The following is a 16,245-nucleotide window of genomic DNA, read 5'->3' as shown; positions in this document are numbered from 1 at the left end:
AGAACAGTATGGAGGTTCCTTAAAAAACTAAAAATAGAACTACCATACGACCCAGCAATCCCACTACTGGGCATATACCCTGAGAAAACCATAATTCAAAAAGAGTCATGTACCACAATGTTCATTGCAGCTCTATTTACAATAGCCAGGACATGGAAGCAACCTAAGTGTCCATCGACAGATGAATGGATAAAGATGTGGCACATATATACAATGGAATATTACTTAGCCATAAAAAGAAACGAAATTGAGTTATTTGCTGGATGGGCCTAGAGTCTGTCACACAGAGTGAAGTAAGTCAGAAAGAGGAAAACAAATACTGTATGCTAACACAGGCATATGGAATCTAAAAAAAAAAAAACGGTTCTGATGGACCTACGGGCAGGACAGGAATAAAGATGCAGACGTAGAGAATGGACTTGAGGACACAGGGAGGGGGAAGGGTAAGCTGGGACGAAGTGAGAGAGTGGCATGGACTTACATATACTACCAGCTGTAAAATAGATAGCTAGTGGGAAGCAGCCGCATAGCACAGGGAGATCAGCTCGGTGCTTTGTGACCACCTAGAGGGGTGGGATAGGGAGGGTGGGAGGGAGATCCAAGAGGGAGGAGATATGGGGATATATGTATATGTACAGCTGATTCACTTTGTTATACGACAGAAAGTAACATTAAAGCAATTATACTCCAATAAAGATGTTTTTAAAAGTACCTTTTTCTTTTTGTTCCTGTCTTCATTCCCCATTTTCTCTCCCTTCTTCCCTTCTCTCATCCACTGCATCCCCCCCCCATTCCCAAGGCAACTGTAATTGATATTTTGCTTCTTTATCAAACAGAACACCCGTTATAATATAAATCTGAGAAGGTTTCGCCTCGGCCAGAACAGAATCTAAGGCATGGGAATAACAACAGCTCTTCGTGTAACACAGTGCAGAAGATACTCAGAAAAATCAAACACATTTTAGAGACTGGAGTGTCAGAGGCCAGAGACTGCAGACCTTCCTAGTGATAGGGAGTCTAGGAAAGCAGAGAGTCAAGGAGTCGGGCTTGAAGGCTGTCATTTCCTTTCTTAAATCCTTCCTTAACAAAGCAGAAATCTGGGGATAGAAGAGTCACCGGGACCTGGTGAGAATCAGGCACATAGTAATCAGCTAATGGCTGAATAATAAACCATTGTTATTGATCAGAATCAATAAACTCATAAACTGCCCATCCCAGTTTGGACTCCAGGGTCAGTCATTCCCTTGGATCTCCTGGGAACCTTCAGTTTGTCCACTATGCCTCCCTGTCTCTCTCACACACACACATGCACATGGTCCTTTTCTTATGAAGTCTCAGTCTTACTCTGTATTTCTATTCCCTTCTCTTGCCACTCATTGACCAGTGGTGTATCAAAAGGGCGGGGAGGGGAGGTAGTGGTATTTTATCACTGACAGTGTTTACAATCACAGGTGCATGGTAATAATGAAAATAAGACCAACTTTCGGCCAGTTTTATTAGTCTTCTAAAATTATCTGTATACGATACAGCTCCTTCTCTCTGGACCCAGGGTGGACTGGCCCCCCCGCATACACTGTGGCTGGTATATTCTTTTCCCCCACTTCATTTATCTTCTCATTACCTCACAGCTTCAGCTAACTCATGACTTGTGAATCCTCATAACCACAGCTTCTCTGTTTCACTGCCAAGGTTGCCATGTGTGGCCACCCAGGTTCTGTACTGCACAAGTGTGGGAGTCCTAATGGCTCTCCTTCTACCTTGCTACTTTTTACCTTAGGCTTTTGATCTTTCCTAAAGAAGAGCTGGAAGGAAGATCCAACCCTTCGTTTTGCACGTCCTAATTGAAATTTCCAAGGGGCAGGAATCTGACTGGCTTGCCTCGCCTTTCCATGCGAGGCCACGTGGGAGGATCAACTCCACTGAGTCATGGACGCATCTTGGATCCAGTAGACGATCACCCTGCTGCATCCTAGACCAATTCCGGTGGAGCGGAAAGCTGCACTTCGGAAAGGGAAGATTTAGACATGCAGGCACCTGATAGGCATACCTCATGGAAAAAAAATCTTGCCTTACTTACAGGATATCAGTAGCTCACACAACGTACTGAGTGGTATTAGGAAATGTACAGCATCTCCACAAAAACCAAGGACCAGTTTGCTTACTCGGAAACCAAGAACAATACCCAACCACTCTAGTCTCTTCCAAATGAGGCCAACATGACAGCTTTCCCACCCTTGTACAGCTCACACCAAAACTCTACTTCTGTCTTCAGAAGGCAAATCCCATACACTTACATTGCTCGCTTCTATATCAATGTCTCCTGTGGGTGCCTTTGACTGCTGAAATCTAGGTCATGGGCAAGTGTCTGGCTCCAAATGAGGCTGTGGGAGAGTTTTTTGCCTTCTACTTTGGGAGGCAAGAAGTTTCCCACTTATTACAAGAGTGTTTAAAAGAATCTAGACAACAATCATCCACTATATCCTTCCTTCTTTATGACCAAATTCATATGCTGATTCATCAGATTCCCTCAGGCATTGGGCTCTCAATCTCACGGAGCATACCTATACTGTGGCACGCTGTACTGGAATTATGCATTTGTGTTTCCCTCACTCATAAACTCCATAAAACCCATGAGTGTCATGGGTGTGCCTTCTTTGCTTCTCCCTATTTAACATGTAACCAATGTCTGGCATATGGTAAGCACTTAATAAATGTTCCTCTTGGAAGACTGAGTAAAAACTGAAGAAATCCTAATTCAAATGTTCTTTACCTGCAAATAGTTCAGTGATACACCATTAGCTGAATTCTTTGACTCAATCCGTCCAATTCAAGGGAAGATTTTAAATTCTGAGGCAGTAATATAGCACTGTAATGTACAAAGTGCCTAACCAACACTAAAAAGCTTTTAAATAGTTTGTGGTTTTCTAATATGCCCAAGGGAACTTAGAACAGTAGCATGAGTCTTCCCAAAATTAGCAAAAAAAAAAAAAAATACACAAGCAATTTGAATTCAGGACCCCATGATATCATTAACAAAGATGTGACTTTGAAATGGAGACACAGTAGTGAAGAAGAGTCCAGAGAGGGGACCTCAATGTAAAAGCCATTTAAAATGAGTTCCGTTTGTTTTGTTAATAACCATGGGATCTGCATCAATGTTACTCTGTCTTTACTTTGACATCATAAAGTGGTCTCCATGGACCTGCTGACAGCTTCATGAGCTGATTGTGACAACAGTCTATGTCCGGTGAGAGGAATAGGCAAGTAGGGAGTACATATTTTTATAAATGAACATAAAGGGGGCTTCCCTGGTGGCGCAGTGGTTGAGAGTCCGCCTGCCGATGCAGGGGACACTGGTTCGTGCCCCGGTCCGGGAGGTTCCCACATGCCGCGGAGCGGCTGGGCCCGTGAGCCACGGCCGCTGAGCCTGCGCGCCCGGAGCCTGTGCTCCGCAACTGGAGAGGCGACAACAGTGAGAGGCCCGCGTATCGCAAAAAAAAAAAAGAACGTAAAGGGAATAGTGAATAAGCAAGTTCCCTTTCTATGTTTGAAATGTACATGCTTAAATTTTTGAAAAAGAATTGGTCACTTGGAGTCAATTCAAGGAATTTAACGTCGATCTTTGATAGCCATTTAGTTGAAATTGTTATGAATCAGTTCTGCAAGTGGGACAATTCACCGAGTATCTGAATGGTAGATCCTCACCCCACACCCCCAAATTGTACAATTCCATGGCCCTGTAGCCTTGCAGAGTAGACAGTATGCAGGGGATGAGAGTGAGGTAGGCAAAAGGGAGAATTAATGCAACATATACCAAATGTATTAGAAAACACTCAAAAAAGATACACCCTAGAGCTACTCTGATCACTGAGAATAAAGGTAGAAAAACAAAGTCAATTTTAATACTCATTTCCACTCTTCCCTCCACATTTTTAAAGGTAAAAAAATAAAAAGAAAATGAGAAAATTGAACCTGAGCCTAAGTCATCCATTACCTCTTGCGTAATGAAATTTCTTTGATAGGAAAATCACACGAACTTCCCTGTGCTAAATACATTCACTGTTTTCCTCAATTTTTTGTTAAAGAGGAGAAAGAATCCAGTTACAATTCCTACAGTAGCACGTTTATTATCACAGGGCTACTTTAAACATATTGAGAGCATTTCAGTACAATATAGATAATTTACTTTCCAATTATGACAGGCCAGGTTCAATTTCACGGTAGACTTGGCTAGCAAGGAAGGATGGTCTAGTGTTCATCTGTGGTCTCCACATAGCTCTGGGCTTAATCTCAGCAATATACAGTATGAACTATGAGGGACCATTAATTAAAGTCCAAAAGACCAAGTGGAAGATGGATGTTTATCCGACACAACTACTATTTTCTCGGTCTGTTTCTACATTGTGCAAATAAGGATTTTCTCCCTCAAATGAAGGAGGAAAACATTTCAGAAATGTCTGTATTTCCAAATATTAGGCTGAAATTCCAATGCTCCTAATAAATTTTGACAGTGTTTATACATGTTTTTAATCTAATCATTTATATATTCTTTTTTCTTCTACAACGATTAACCTGTAAATGCATGTGAGTTTGGCAAATAGCAGAATTGTGTTTTTCACTATGGTCTCAGCAGTTATGACTTCTTTTTCCTACACTACTTCACTGCTAGATTTCTCTTCCTCACCCTTTCATCCGCCATCCCTTCTTTGCTCTATTTTTCTTGCAATTTCTCTTGCCCTTCCCCTCTTCTGTCTTTCTCCATTATGTACTGTAGGGATACAGAACTGTGATATATTTTTATTTATAAAATATCTTGCACTTTAAATAAAATGGAAATGATGCTAACACTAACTTCATTGGTGATGATTAAACAAGTTAATGTAAGATTGGGATTAACATACACACACTACTATATATAAAACAGATAACTAATAAGGGCCTACTGTAAAGCACAGGGAACTCTACTCAGTACTCTGTAATGACCTATATGGGAAAAGAATTTACAAAGAGTGGATATATGAATAAGTATAACTGACTCACTTTGCTGTACATACACCTGAAACTAACACAACATTGTAAATCAATATGCTCCAATAAAAAATAAAAAAAATTAAAATACCAAATAAAAGAACTGGAAAAAATAAGTTAAAGTATGCAATATGCTTAGAACATTGCTGGGTACATATAAGTTAGCAAACGTCATCTTTATTTTTGGTAGCTATTGAATTTTATAATCCTTGCTCTTAATTTCAAAGCAGATGAGTGAAATATCCAGCATTTCTCTTTAAAAAGCCATCTGAATAACTTACTCTTTATTTGTTCTTCAGTCTCCTCTCCGGCTTTGAGGAATTCCCAGCATCCCCAACTTTTTAGAACAGTGGTTCTTCATCTTTTGGGGATGGCAAGAGAAGCTCTAGCCTTCACCGCCCAAAAACTGCCCACACACTAACCCAACACTTTGTACACTACTCGGGGTTTCATTGACATCTTTAGTTCATCTACTGGTCGCTTAGTGGTCCATTAACGTTATTTGAGAAACTCTGCTCCACAGAGAAGTTTTCCTACCCTGACTAGTACCAAGTTACATAAATGAACAACAAAAAGCATGTGCTTACGACAATACCAAAGTGGGGTGGCGGGGAGAAAGAGGGGTTGGGGTGCTCTTTGAAAATATTTGGTTACTGCTATTTCCATAGTAACTAAACATAATATTAGCCTTGGGAAAAATGTAAAACCTCACGGGACCTCTTCGCACTTATTTAGGCTTTGGCATTATTTTATTTTGCATCACGTTGGAGGGATTCATCTTTGTAGGTGTCGGGACCGTGATCCACACATCTTGCCTCAGGACTAAAAACAGTACGGTCAAGTGAAGAGAGCAGGGATTTTGGAAGTTTATGTCATGGAGTTTGTGTTCTGGTTCTCTTCTTTCACTTCCCTGCTTTGGATGAGATATTACACTTCTCAGAAGCCTTGTCTCTTAAGGTTTTAAGAAGGTAATACCACCTACTGCACAGGCTGTTGGAGAGAATATGAGATTGGTGTGTTAAGATTCCCTTTCCTTGGATTTTTAATAGTTAAAGTTTGCCGAATGAACAAATGATAGTGAAGCCTGTTGCCCTTATTGTTTTAAGAGCAATTTTAGGGCTGTCACACCATGATCTCCATGCCTTACTGATCTTACCTGAGTGACAGATTTTGCTCTTGTTGGTTTTACCGTAAAATTTGAATTTAGAAACATAATTGTGGCATAGTGTTGCTGTTCTGAGGATGGGACATCCTTAAACAACACAGAGAAACTGTCCATGTGCCTATTTTCTTTGACTTTGTAAGGGAAGGTATAGAGAAAAAAATGAGCTAAGAATGAAATGGTAAAAATGGGTGTCAAGTATCTGCATTCCTTTACATATTTTATAACAGAGAACAGTACAACTGGTAGTAATCCTCTGATGCTTGAAACTTTCCATTTTAAAGACAAACGCTTATTCTTTTACCCTTATTCATGTTTTTCTACTTGCTTCATAGTCTAATAGGTGAAGAAATAAAATATCACACCTGGCAATGGTTTTTCACGGCAATATTCTGTCTGGAGTATAAACTTCTCCATACTATTTGATAAATTAAGAATTGCACACAAATTCCACCTGCTTATGCCATGCCCAGTAATTAATCTTTTGTAAGCAAAGCAGTTTTTCTTAACTTATAAAAGAATTTCCACTGGGAGGAAAAATTAGTATTTCCTTAATTCTTTCCCATCCACATCTTATGCAAAAAGTACACTTTTTTCTGTACACTTAAATATTGCTACAGGGACTTCCCTGGTGGCACAGTGGTTAAGAATCCACCTGCCAATGCAGGGAACCCGGGTTCAAGCCCTGGTCCGGGAAGATCCCACATGCCGCGGAGCAACTAAGCCCGTGCAACGCAACTACTGAGCCTGTGCTCTAGAGCCCGCAAACCACAACTACTGAGCCTGCGTGCCACAACTACTGAAGCCTGCATGCCTAGAGCCCGTGCTCCACACAAGAGAAGCTACCACAATGAGAAGCACATGCACTGCAACGAAGAGTAGCCCCCGCTCGCTGCAACTACAAAGAGCCTATGCGCAGCAACAAAGACCCAACGCAGCCATAAAATATATGTATATCTATATATATATAGCTACAAAATTCACCGATCAAATATCCACTCAGAAAACCTAAACGTTGAGATGGATACCTCTGAGAACAACTGTCCAAATAACTTTTGAATTTCCATTCTACCAGGCATTGGGTAAATGTAAAACGTTAGAGGCAGATATTTGGGTAGCACGTGATTTTTCTTTGAGGGACAGAGGCATACAGGCAGAGGCTGAATGATGCAAATAGACTAGCATTTGGAAAATCATCCCTTTAAATCTATGTATCAGGACTTTTTCTTCCTTTTTCCCTTCCTAACCTTGATGGTCACTTTCCTTCTCTTTTCCTATTTCCCCATGCTTCCTTTGATAAAAGCAAAGATGATACTTGCTTTTTAAAATTTCCATATCGGAAGCACTCTAAAAAAAAAAAATTTTTTTTTTTTTTTTTTTTTTTTTTTTGGTTTTCCTTCTTTATTTTTTCTTCCTGTGGTGGGAGGATAGCTATTAAATGATTTTTGAGATGCTGAATTTATAAAGACATGAAATTTACATGAAATACCATTTCCACCAATAAACACTTACTGAGCACATACTATAGGCATCAACATTAGGCACTGAGGACACAAACATGGGTTAGGTATAACTGGGGCCCTTTACACAGGAACTGTCTATTGGGAGAAACAGATGCTTAAATAAGTAATCATAAAATAGACATACTCTCTAATCAAGTATGTGCCCAGGAGTTTGCTGGCACAGAGGATGTCATGATGACTTCTGCCTAGAAGGAAGGGGTATCAGAGATATAACATCACAAAGGAATGATGTACAAATGAATTTAAAAGGTGAAGAGTTCCAATAATGGCAGAGTAGGTCACTGGAAGCACCCCTACCTGGAAGGAGAATTGGACAAGATATTTAAAACAGCTCATTTATGGCATTCAACAACAAGGAAGTAAGCCATTTTATTTTTATTTTTTAGTACACCTTTATTGGCGTATTAAAGTCAAAAAACTGGAAACAGAATCACAAAGAGGTAATCCTGCCATTTGGGTGCCCCTTCTCCCTGAGGGAGATTCGTCAAGCGCAAGAGAAGGGAATGAGGCGGAGGTCACCTTCCTCCCCACAGATACACCAGAAATACATATACACGTGGAGCAACTCCTACGGAACACCTACTGAACGCTGGCAGAAGACCTCAGACCTCCCAAAAGGCAAGACACTCCCCACGTACCTGGGAGGGGCAAAAGAAAAAAAGAATAAACAGAGACAAAAGGATAGGGACGGGACCTGCACCAGTGGGAGGGAGCCGTGAAGGAGGAAAGGTCTCCACACACTAGGAAGCCCCTTCGCGGGCAGAGATTGCGGGAGGCGGAGCGGGGAGCTTCGGCGCCGCGGGGGACAGCACAGCCGCAGGGGTGCGGAGGGCAAAGCGGGGAGATTCCCGCACAGAGGATCGGTGCCGACCGGCGCTCACCAGCCCGAGAGGCTTGTGTGCTCGCCCGCCGGGGCGGGCGGGGCGGGCGGGGCTGGGAGCTGAGGCTCGGGCTTCGGTCGGAGCGCCGGGAGGGAGTCCGGGGAAACGTCTGCACCTGCCGAAGCGGCAAGAGACTTTTTCTTCCCTCTTTGTTTCCTGGTGCACGAGGAGAGGGGATTAAGAGCGCAGCTTAAAGGGCCCCAGAGGGGTTTCCCAGGTGGCGCAGTGGTTGAGAGTCCGCCTGCCGATGCAGGGGACACGGGTTCGTGCCCCGGTCCGGGAGGATCCCACGTGCCGCGGAGCGGCTGGGCCCGTGAGTCATGATGGCCGCTGCGCCTGCGCGTCCGGAGCCTGTGCTCCGCGACGGGAGAGGCCACAGCAGTGAGAGGCCCTCGTAACCCCCCCCAAAAAAAAGGGGCATCCAGAGATGGGTGCGAGCCGCGGCTAAAAGCGCGGACCCCACAGACGGGCGGGAGACACTAAGGCTGCTACTGCCACCACCAAGAAGCCTGTGTGCGAGCACAGGTCACTATCCACACCCCCCTTCCGGGGAACCTGCGCAGCCCGCCACTGCCAGGGTCCCGGGATCCAGGGACAACTTCCCCGGGACAACGCACGAGAGCCTCAGACTGGTGCAACGTCACGCCGGCCTCTGCCGCCGCAGGCTCACCCCGCACTCCATGCCCCTCCCTCACGCCCAGCCTGAGTGCGCCAGAGCCCCCGAATCAGCGGCTCCTTTAACCCCGTCCTGTCTGAGCGAAGAACAGACGCCCTCCGGCGACCTACACGCAGAGGCGGGGCCAAATCCAAAGCTGAGCCCCTGGAGCTGTGAGAACAAAGAAGAGAAAGGGAAATCTCTCCCAGCAGCCTCAGGAGCAGCGGATTAAAGCTCCACAATCAACTTGATGTACATGCACCTGTGGAATACATGAATAGACAACAAATCATCCCAAATTGAGGAGGTGGATTTTGAGACCAAGATTTATGACTTTTTCCCCTTTTCCTCTTTTTGTGTGTATGTGTATGCTGTGTGAGATTCTGTCTGTATAGTTTTGCTTTCACCATTTGTCCTAGGGTTCTGTCCACTTCTTTTCTTTTGTTAATTAAAAATTATTTTCTTAATAATTATTTTTTATTTTAATAACTTTATTTTATCTTACTTTATTTTGTCTTCTTTCTTGCTTCCTTTCTTTCTTTCCTTCCTTCCTTCCTTCCCTCCTTCCTCCTTTCTTTCTTTCTTTCTACTTTTTCTCCCTTTTATTCTGAGCCGTGTGGATAAAAGGCTCTTGGTGCTACAGCCAGGAGTCACTGCTGTGCCTCTGAGGTGGGAGAGCCAACTTCAGGACACCGGTCCACAAGAGACCTCCCAGCTCCACATAATATCAAATGGCGAAAACCTCCCAGAGATCTCCATCTCAACACCAGCACCCAGCTTCACTCAACGACCAGCAAGCTGCAGGGCTGGACAACCTATGCCAAACGACTAGCAAGACAGGAACATAACCCCACCCATTAGCAGAGAGGCTGCCTAAAATCATAATAAGACCACAGACACCCCAAAACACACCACCAGACGTGGACCTGCCCACCAGAGAGACGAGATCCAGCCTCATCCACCAGAACACAGGCACTAGTCCCCTTCACCAGGAGGCATACACAACCCACTGAACCAACCTTAGCCACTGGGGACAGACACCAAAAACAACGGGAACTACGAACCTGCAGCCTACACAAAGGAGACCCCAGACACAGTAAGATAAGCAAAATGAGAAGATAGAAAAACACACAGCAGATGAAGGAACAAGATAAAAACCCACCAGACCTAACAAATGAAGAGGAAATAGGCAGTCTACCTGAAAAAGAATTCAGAATAATGATAGTAAAGATGATCCAAAATCCTGGAAATAGAATAGGCAAAATGCAAGAAACATCTAACAAGAACCTAGAAGAACTAAAGATGAAACAAGCAATGATGAACAGCACAGTAAATGAAATGAAAAATACTCTAGATGGGATTAATAGCAGAACAACTGAGGCAGAAGAACGGATAAGTGACCTGGAAGATAAAATAGTGGAAATAACTACTGCAGAGCAGAATAAAGAAAAAAGAATGAAAAGAACTGAGGACAGTCTCAGGGACCTCTGGGACAACATTAAACGCACCAACACTCGCATTATAGGGGTTCCAGGAGAAGAAGAGAAAAAGAAAGGGACTGAGGAAATATTTGAAGAGACTATACTTGAAAACTTCCCTAATATGGGAAAGGAAACAGTTAATCAAGTCCAGAAAGCACAGAGAGCCCCATAAAGGATAAATCCAAGGAGAAATATGGCAAGACACGTATTAATCAAACTGTCAAAAATTAAATACAAAGAAAATGTATTAAAAGCAGCAAGGGAAAAACAACAAATAACACACAAGGGAATCCCCATAAGGTTAACAGCTGATCTTTCAGCAGAAATTCTGCAAGCCAGAAAGGACTGGCAGGACATATTTAAAGTGATGAAGGAGAAAAACCTGCAACCAAGATTACTCTACCCAGCAAGGATCTCATTCAGATTTGATGGAGAAATTAAAACCTTTACAGACAAGCAAAAGCTGAGAGAGTTCAGCACCACCAAACCAGCTTTACAACAAATGCTAAAGGAACTGCTCTAGGCAAGAAACCCAAGAGAAGGAAAAGACCTACAATTACAAACCCAAAAGAATTAAGAAAATGGGAATAGGAACATACATATCGATAATTACCTTAAATGTAAATGGACTAAATGCTCCCACCAAAAGACACAGACTGGCTGAATGGATACAAAAACAAGACCCATATATACACTGTCTACAAGAGACCCACTTCAGACCTAGGGACACATACAGACTGAAAGTAAGGGGATGGAAAAAGATATTCCATGCAAATGGAAACCAAAAGAAAGCTGGAGTAGCAATTCTCATATCAGACAAAGTAGACTTAAAAATAAAGACTATTAGAAGAGACAAAGAAGGACACTACAAAATGATCAAGGGATCGATGCAAGAAGAAGATATAACAATTGTAAATATTTATGCACCCAACATAGGAGCACCTCATTACATAAGGCAAATACTAACAGCCATGAAAGGGGAAAGCGACAGTAACACATTCATAGTAGGGGACTTCAACACTCCACTTTCACCAATGGACAGATCATCCAAAATGAAAATAAATAAGGAAACACAAGCTTTAAATGATACATTAAACAAGATGGACTTAATTGATATTTACAGGACATTGCATCCAAAAACAACAGAATACACATTTTTCTCAAGTGCTCATGGAACATTCTCCAGGATAGATCATATCTTGGGTCACAAATCAAGCCTTGGTAAATTTAAGAAAACTGAAATCCTATCAGGTATCTTTTCCGACCACAACGCTATGAGATTAGATATCAATTACAGGAAAAGATCTGTAAAAAATACAAACACGTGGAGGCTAAACAATACACTACTTAATAACGAAGTGATCACTGAAGAAATCAAAGAAGAAATTAAAAGATACCTCAAAACAAATGACAATGGAGATACAACGACCCAAAACCTATGGGATGCAGCAAAAGCAGTTCTAAGAGGGAAGTTTATAGCAATACAAGCCCACCTTAAGAAGCAGGAAACATCTCGAATAAACAACCTAACCTTGCACCTCAAGCAATTAGAGAAAGAAGAACAAAAAAACCCCAGAGTTAGCAGAAGGAAAGAAATCATAAAAATCAGATCAGAAATAAATGAAAAAGAAATGAAGGAAACAATAGCAAAGATCAATAAAACTAAAAGCTGGTTCTTTGAGAAGATTAACAAAATTGATAAACCATTAGCCAGACTCATCAAGAAAATAAGGGAGAAGACTCAAATCAATAGAATCAGAAATGAAAAAGGAGAAGTAACAACTGACACTGCAGAAATACAAAAAATCATGAGGGATTACTACAAGCAACTCTATGCCAATAAAATGGACAATCTGGAAGAAATGGACAAATTCTTAGAAATGCACAAACTGCCAAGACTGAATCAGGAAGAAATAGAAAATATGAACAGACCAATCACAAACACTGAAATTGAAACTGTGATTAAAAATCTTCCAACAAACAAAAGCCCAGGACCAGATGGCTTCACAGGCGAATTCTATCAAACATTTAGAGAAGAGCTAACACCTATTCTTCTCAAACTCTTCCAAAATATAGCAGAGGGAGGAACACTCCCAAACTCATTCTACGAGGCCACCATCACCTTGATACCAAAACCAGACAAGGATGTCACAAAGAAAGAAAACTACAGGCCAATATCACTGATGAACATAGATGCAAAAATCCTCAACAAAATACTAGCAAACAGAATCCAACAGCACATTAAAAGGATCATACACCATGATCAAGTGGGGTTTATTCCAGGAATGCAAGGATTCTTCAATATACGCAAATCTATCAATGTGATTAACCATATTAACAAATTGAAGGAGAAAAACCATATGATCATCTCAATAGATGCAGAGAAAGCTTTTGACAAAATTCAACACCCATTTATGATAAAAACCCTGCAGAAAGTAGGTGTAGAGGGAACTTTCCTCAATATAATAAAGGCCGTATATGACAAGCCCACAGCCAACATCATCCTCAATGGCGAAAAACTGAAAGCATTTCCACTAAGGTCAGGAACAAGACAAGGTTGCCCACTCTCACCACTCTTATTCAACATAGTTTTGGAAGTTTTAGCCACAGCAATCAGAGAAGAAAAGGAAATAAAAGGAATCCAAATCGGAAAAGAAGAAGTAAAGCTGTCACTGTTTGCAGATGACATGATACTCTACATAGAGAATCCTAAAGATGCTACCAGAAAACTACTAGAGCTAATCAATGAATTTGGTAAAGTAGCAGGATACAAAATTAATGCACAGAAATCTCTGGCATTCCTATATACTAATGATGAAAAATCTGAAAGTGAAATCAAGAAAACACTCCCATTTACCATTGCAACAAAAAGAATAAAATATCTAGGAATAAACCTACCTAAGGAGACAAAAGACCTGTATGCAGAAAATTATAAGACACTGATGAAAGAAATTAAAGATGATACAAACAGATGGAGAGATATACCATGTTCTTGGATTGGAAGAATCAACATTGTGAAAATGACTCTACTTCCCAAAGCAATCTATAGATTCAATGCAATCCCTATCAAACTACCACTGGCATTTTTCACAGAACTAGAACAAAAAATTTCACAATTTGTATGGAAACACAAAAGACCCCGAATAGCCAAAGCAATCTTGAGAACAAAAAATGGAGCTGGAGGAATCAGGCTGCCTGACTTCAGACTATACTACAAAGCTACAGTAATCAAGACAGTACGGTACTGGCACAGAAACAGAAAGACAGATAAACGGAACAGGATAGAAAGCCCAGAGATAAACCCACGCACATATGGTCACCTTATCTTTGACAAAGCAGGCACGAATGTACAGTGGAGAAAGGACAGCCTCTTCAATAAGTGGTGCTGGGAAAACTGGACAGGTACATGTAAAAGTATGAGATTAGATCACTCCCTAACACCATACACAAAAATAAGCTCAAAATGGATTAAAGACCTAAATGTAAGGCCAGAAACTATCAAACTCTTAGAGGAAAACATAGGCAGAACACTCTATGACATAAATCACAGCAAGATCCTTCTTGACCCATCTCCTAGAGTAATGGAGATAAAAACAAAAATAAACAAATGGGACCTAATGAAACTTCAAAGCTTTTGCACAGCAAAGGAAACCATAAACAAGACCAAAAGACAGCCCTCAGAATGGGAGAAAATATTTGCAAATGAATCAACTGACAAAGGATTAATCTCTAAAATTTACAGGCAGCTCATGCAGCTCAATAACAAAAAAATAAACAACCCAATCCAAAAATGGGCAGAAGACCTAAATAGACATTTCTCCAAAGAAGATATACAGACTGCCAACAAACACATGAAAGAATGCTCAACATCATTAATCATTAGAGAAATGCAAATCAAAACTACAATGAGATATCATCTCACACCAGTCAGAATGGCCATCATCAAAAAATCTAGAAACAATAAATGCTGGAGAGGGTGTGGAGAAAAGGCAACACTCTTGCACTGCTGTTGGGAATGTGAATTGGTACAGCCACTGTGGAGAGCAGTATGGAGGTTCCTTAAAAAACTACAAATAGAACTACTATATGGCCCAGCAATCCCACTACTGGGCATATACCCTGAGAAAACCAAAATTCAAAAAGAGTCATGTACCAAAATGTTCATTGCAGCTCTATTTACAATAGCCCGGAGATGGAAACAACCTAAGTGCCCATCATCGGATGAATGGATAAAGAAGATGTGGCACATATATACAATGGAATATTACTCAGCCATAAAAAGAAACGAAATTGAGCTATTTGTACTGAGGTGGATGGACCTAGAGTCTGTCATACAGAGTGAAGTAAGTCAGAAAGTGAAAGACAAATACCGTATGCTAACACATATATATGGCATTTAAGAAAAAAAATGTCATGAAGAACCTAGGGGTGAGGTAGGAGTAAAGACACAGACCTACTGGAGAACGGACTTGAGGATATGGGGAGGGGGGAAGGGTAAGCTGTGACAAAGCGAGAGAGTGGCATGGACATATATACACTAACAAACGTAAGGTAGATAGCTAGTGGGAAGCAGCCGCATAGCACAGGGAGATCAGCTCGGTGCTTTGTGACCACCTAGAGGGGTGGGATAGGGAGGGGGGGAGGGATGGAGATGCAAGAGGGAAGAGATATGGGAAAATATGTATATGTATAACTGATTCACTTTGTTGTAAAGCAGAAACTAACACACCGTTGTAAAGCAATTATACTCCAATAAAGATGTAAAAAAAAAAAAAAAAAAAAAAAAAAAAAAAAAAACATGAGAAGGGAATGAGAAGCGGAGAAGTTGAGTAGAACTTCTGACAGTCTCCTAAGTCTAGGGGAACAAAATTGGGAATCCGGGATCACCAAAGTGAGTGGGAGCCTGCTAACCATGCGAGGCTGTGGAACGGGACCGTGAGGGGCTGGCGTGGAGGAGTCAGGCTGCTGGAAAAAACATCATCCCACACGAGCAGCTGCTGACTGACTAAATGATCAGATCTGTCCATCAAGGGGGTAGTGGCCCCTCTCTTTGCCAGCTGCCCCATCAGAGAGAGTACAGTGGCTTGATGGCTATGTGGCAGAGGCGAGGTGGGGCGGTGTGGCCCAAGCACCAAAAGAATGTGAATCCACAGAATTGGGGTTCTCAAGTAGCAGGATTTAGGCAAGAAATAAAAAAGAGTGGAAGAGACATGCATCTGGGACCACCATCTCCAGCCAATTATGTCCCATTTGGAACATTAAAATAGAGAGAGGGGGAGACAGGGACAGGGATGGGGACGAGAAGGTGGGAAAATAACCCAGTTAAAAAACAGGAAAGGGCTTCCCTGGTGGCACAGTGGCTGAGAGTCCGCCTGCCGATGCAGGGGACGCGGGTTCGTGCCCCGGTCCGGGAAGATCCCATGTGCCGCGGAGCGGCTGGGCCCGTGAGCCATGGCCGCTGAGCCTGCGCGTCCGGAGCCTGTGCTCCGCAACGGGAGAGGCCACAGCAGTGAGA

This window comes from Lipotes vexillifer, unplaced genomic scaffold, assembly GCF_000442215.2.
Source record: "Lipotes vexillifer unplaced genomic scaffold, Lipotes_vexillifer_v1.1 scaffold431, whole genome shotgun sequence".
Classification (NCBI taxonomy): Eukaryota; Metazoa; Chordata; class Mammalia; order Artiodactyla; family Lipotidae; genus Lipotes; species Lipotes vexillifer.
Note: the sequence above shows the minus strand (reverse complement) of the source record.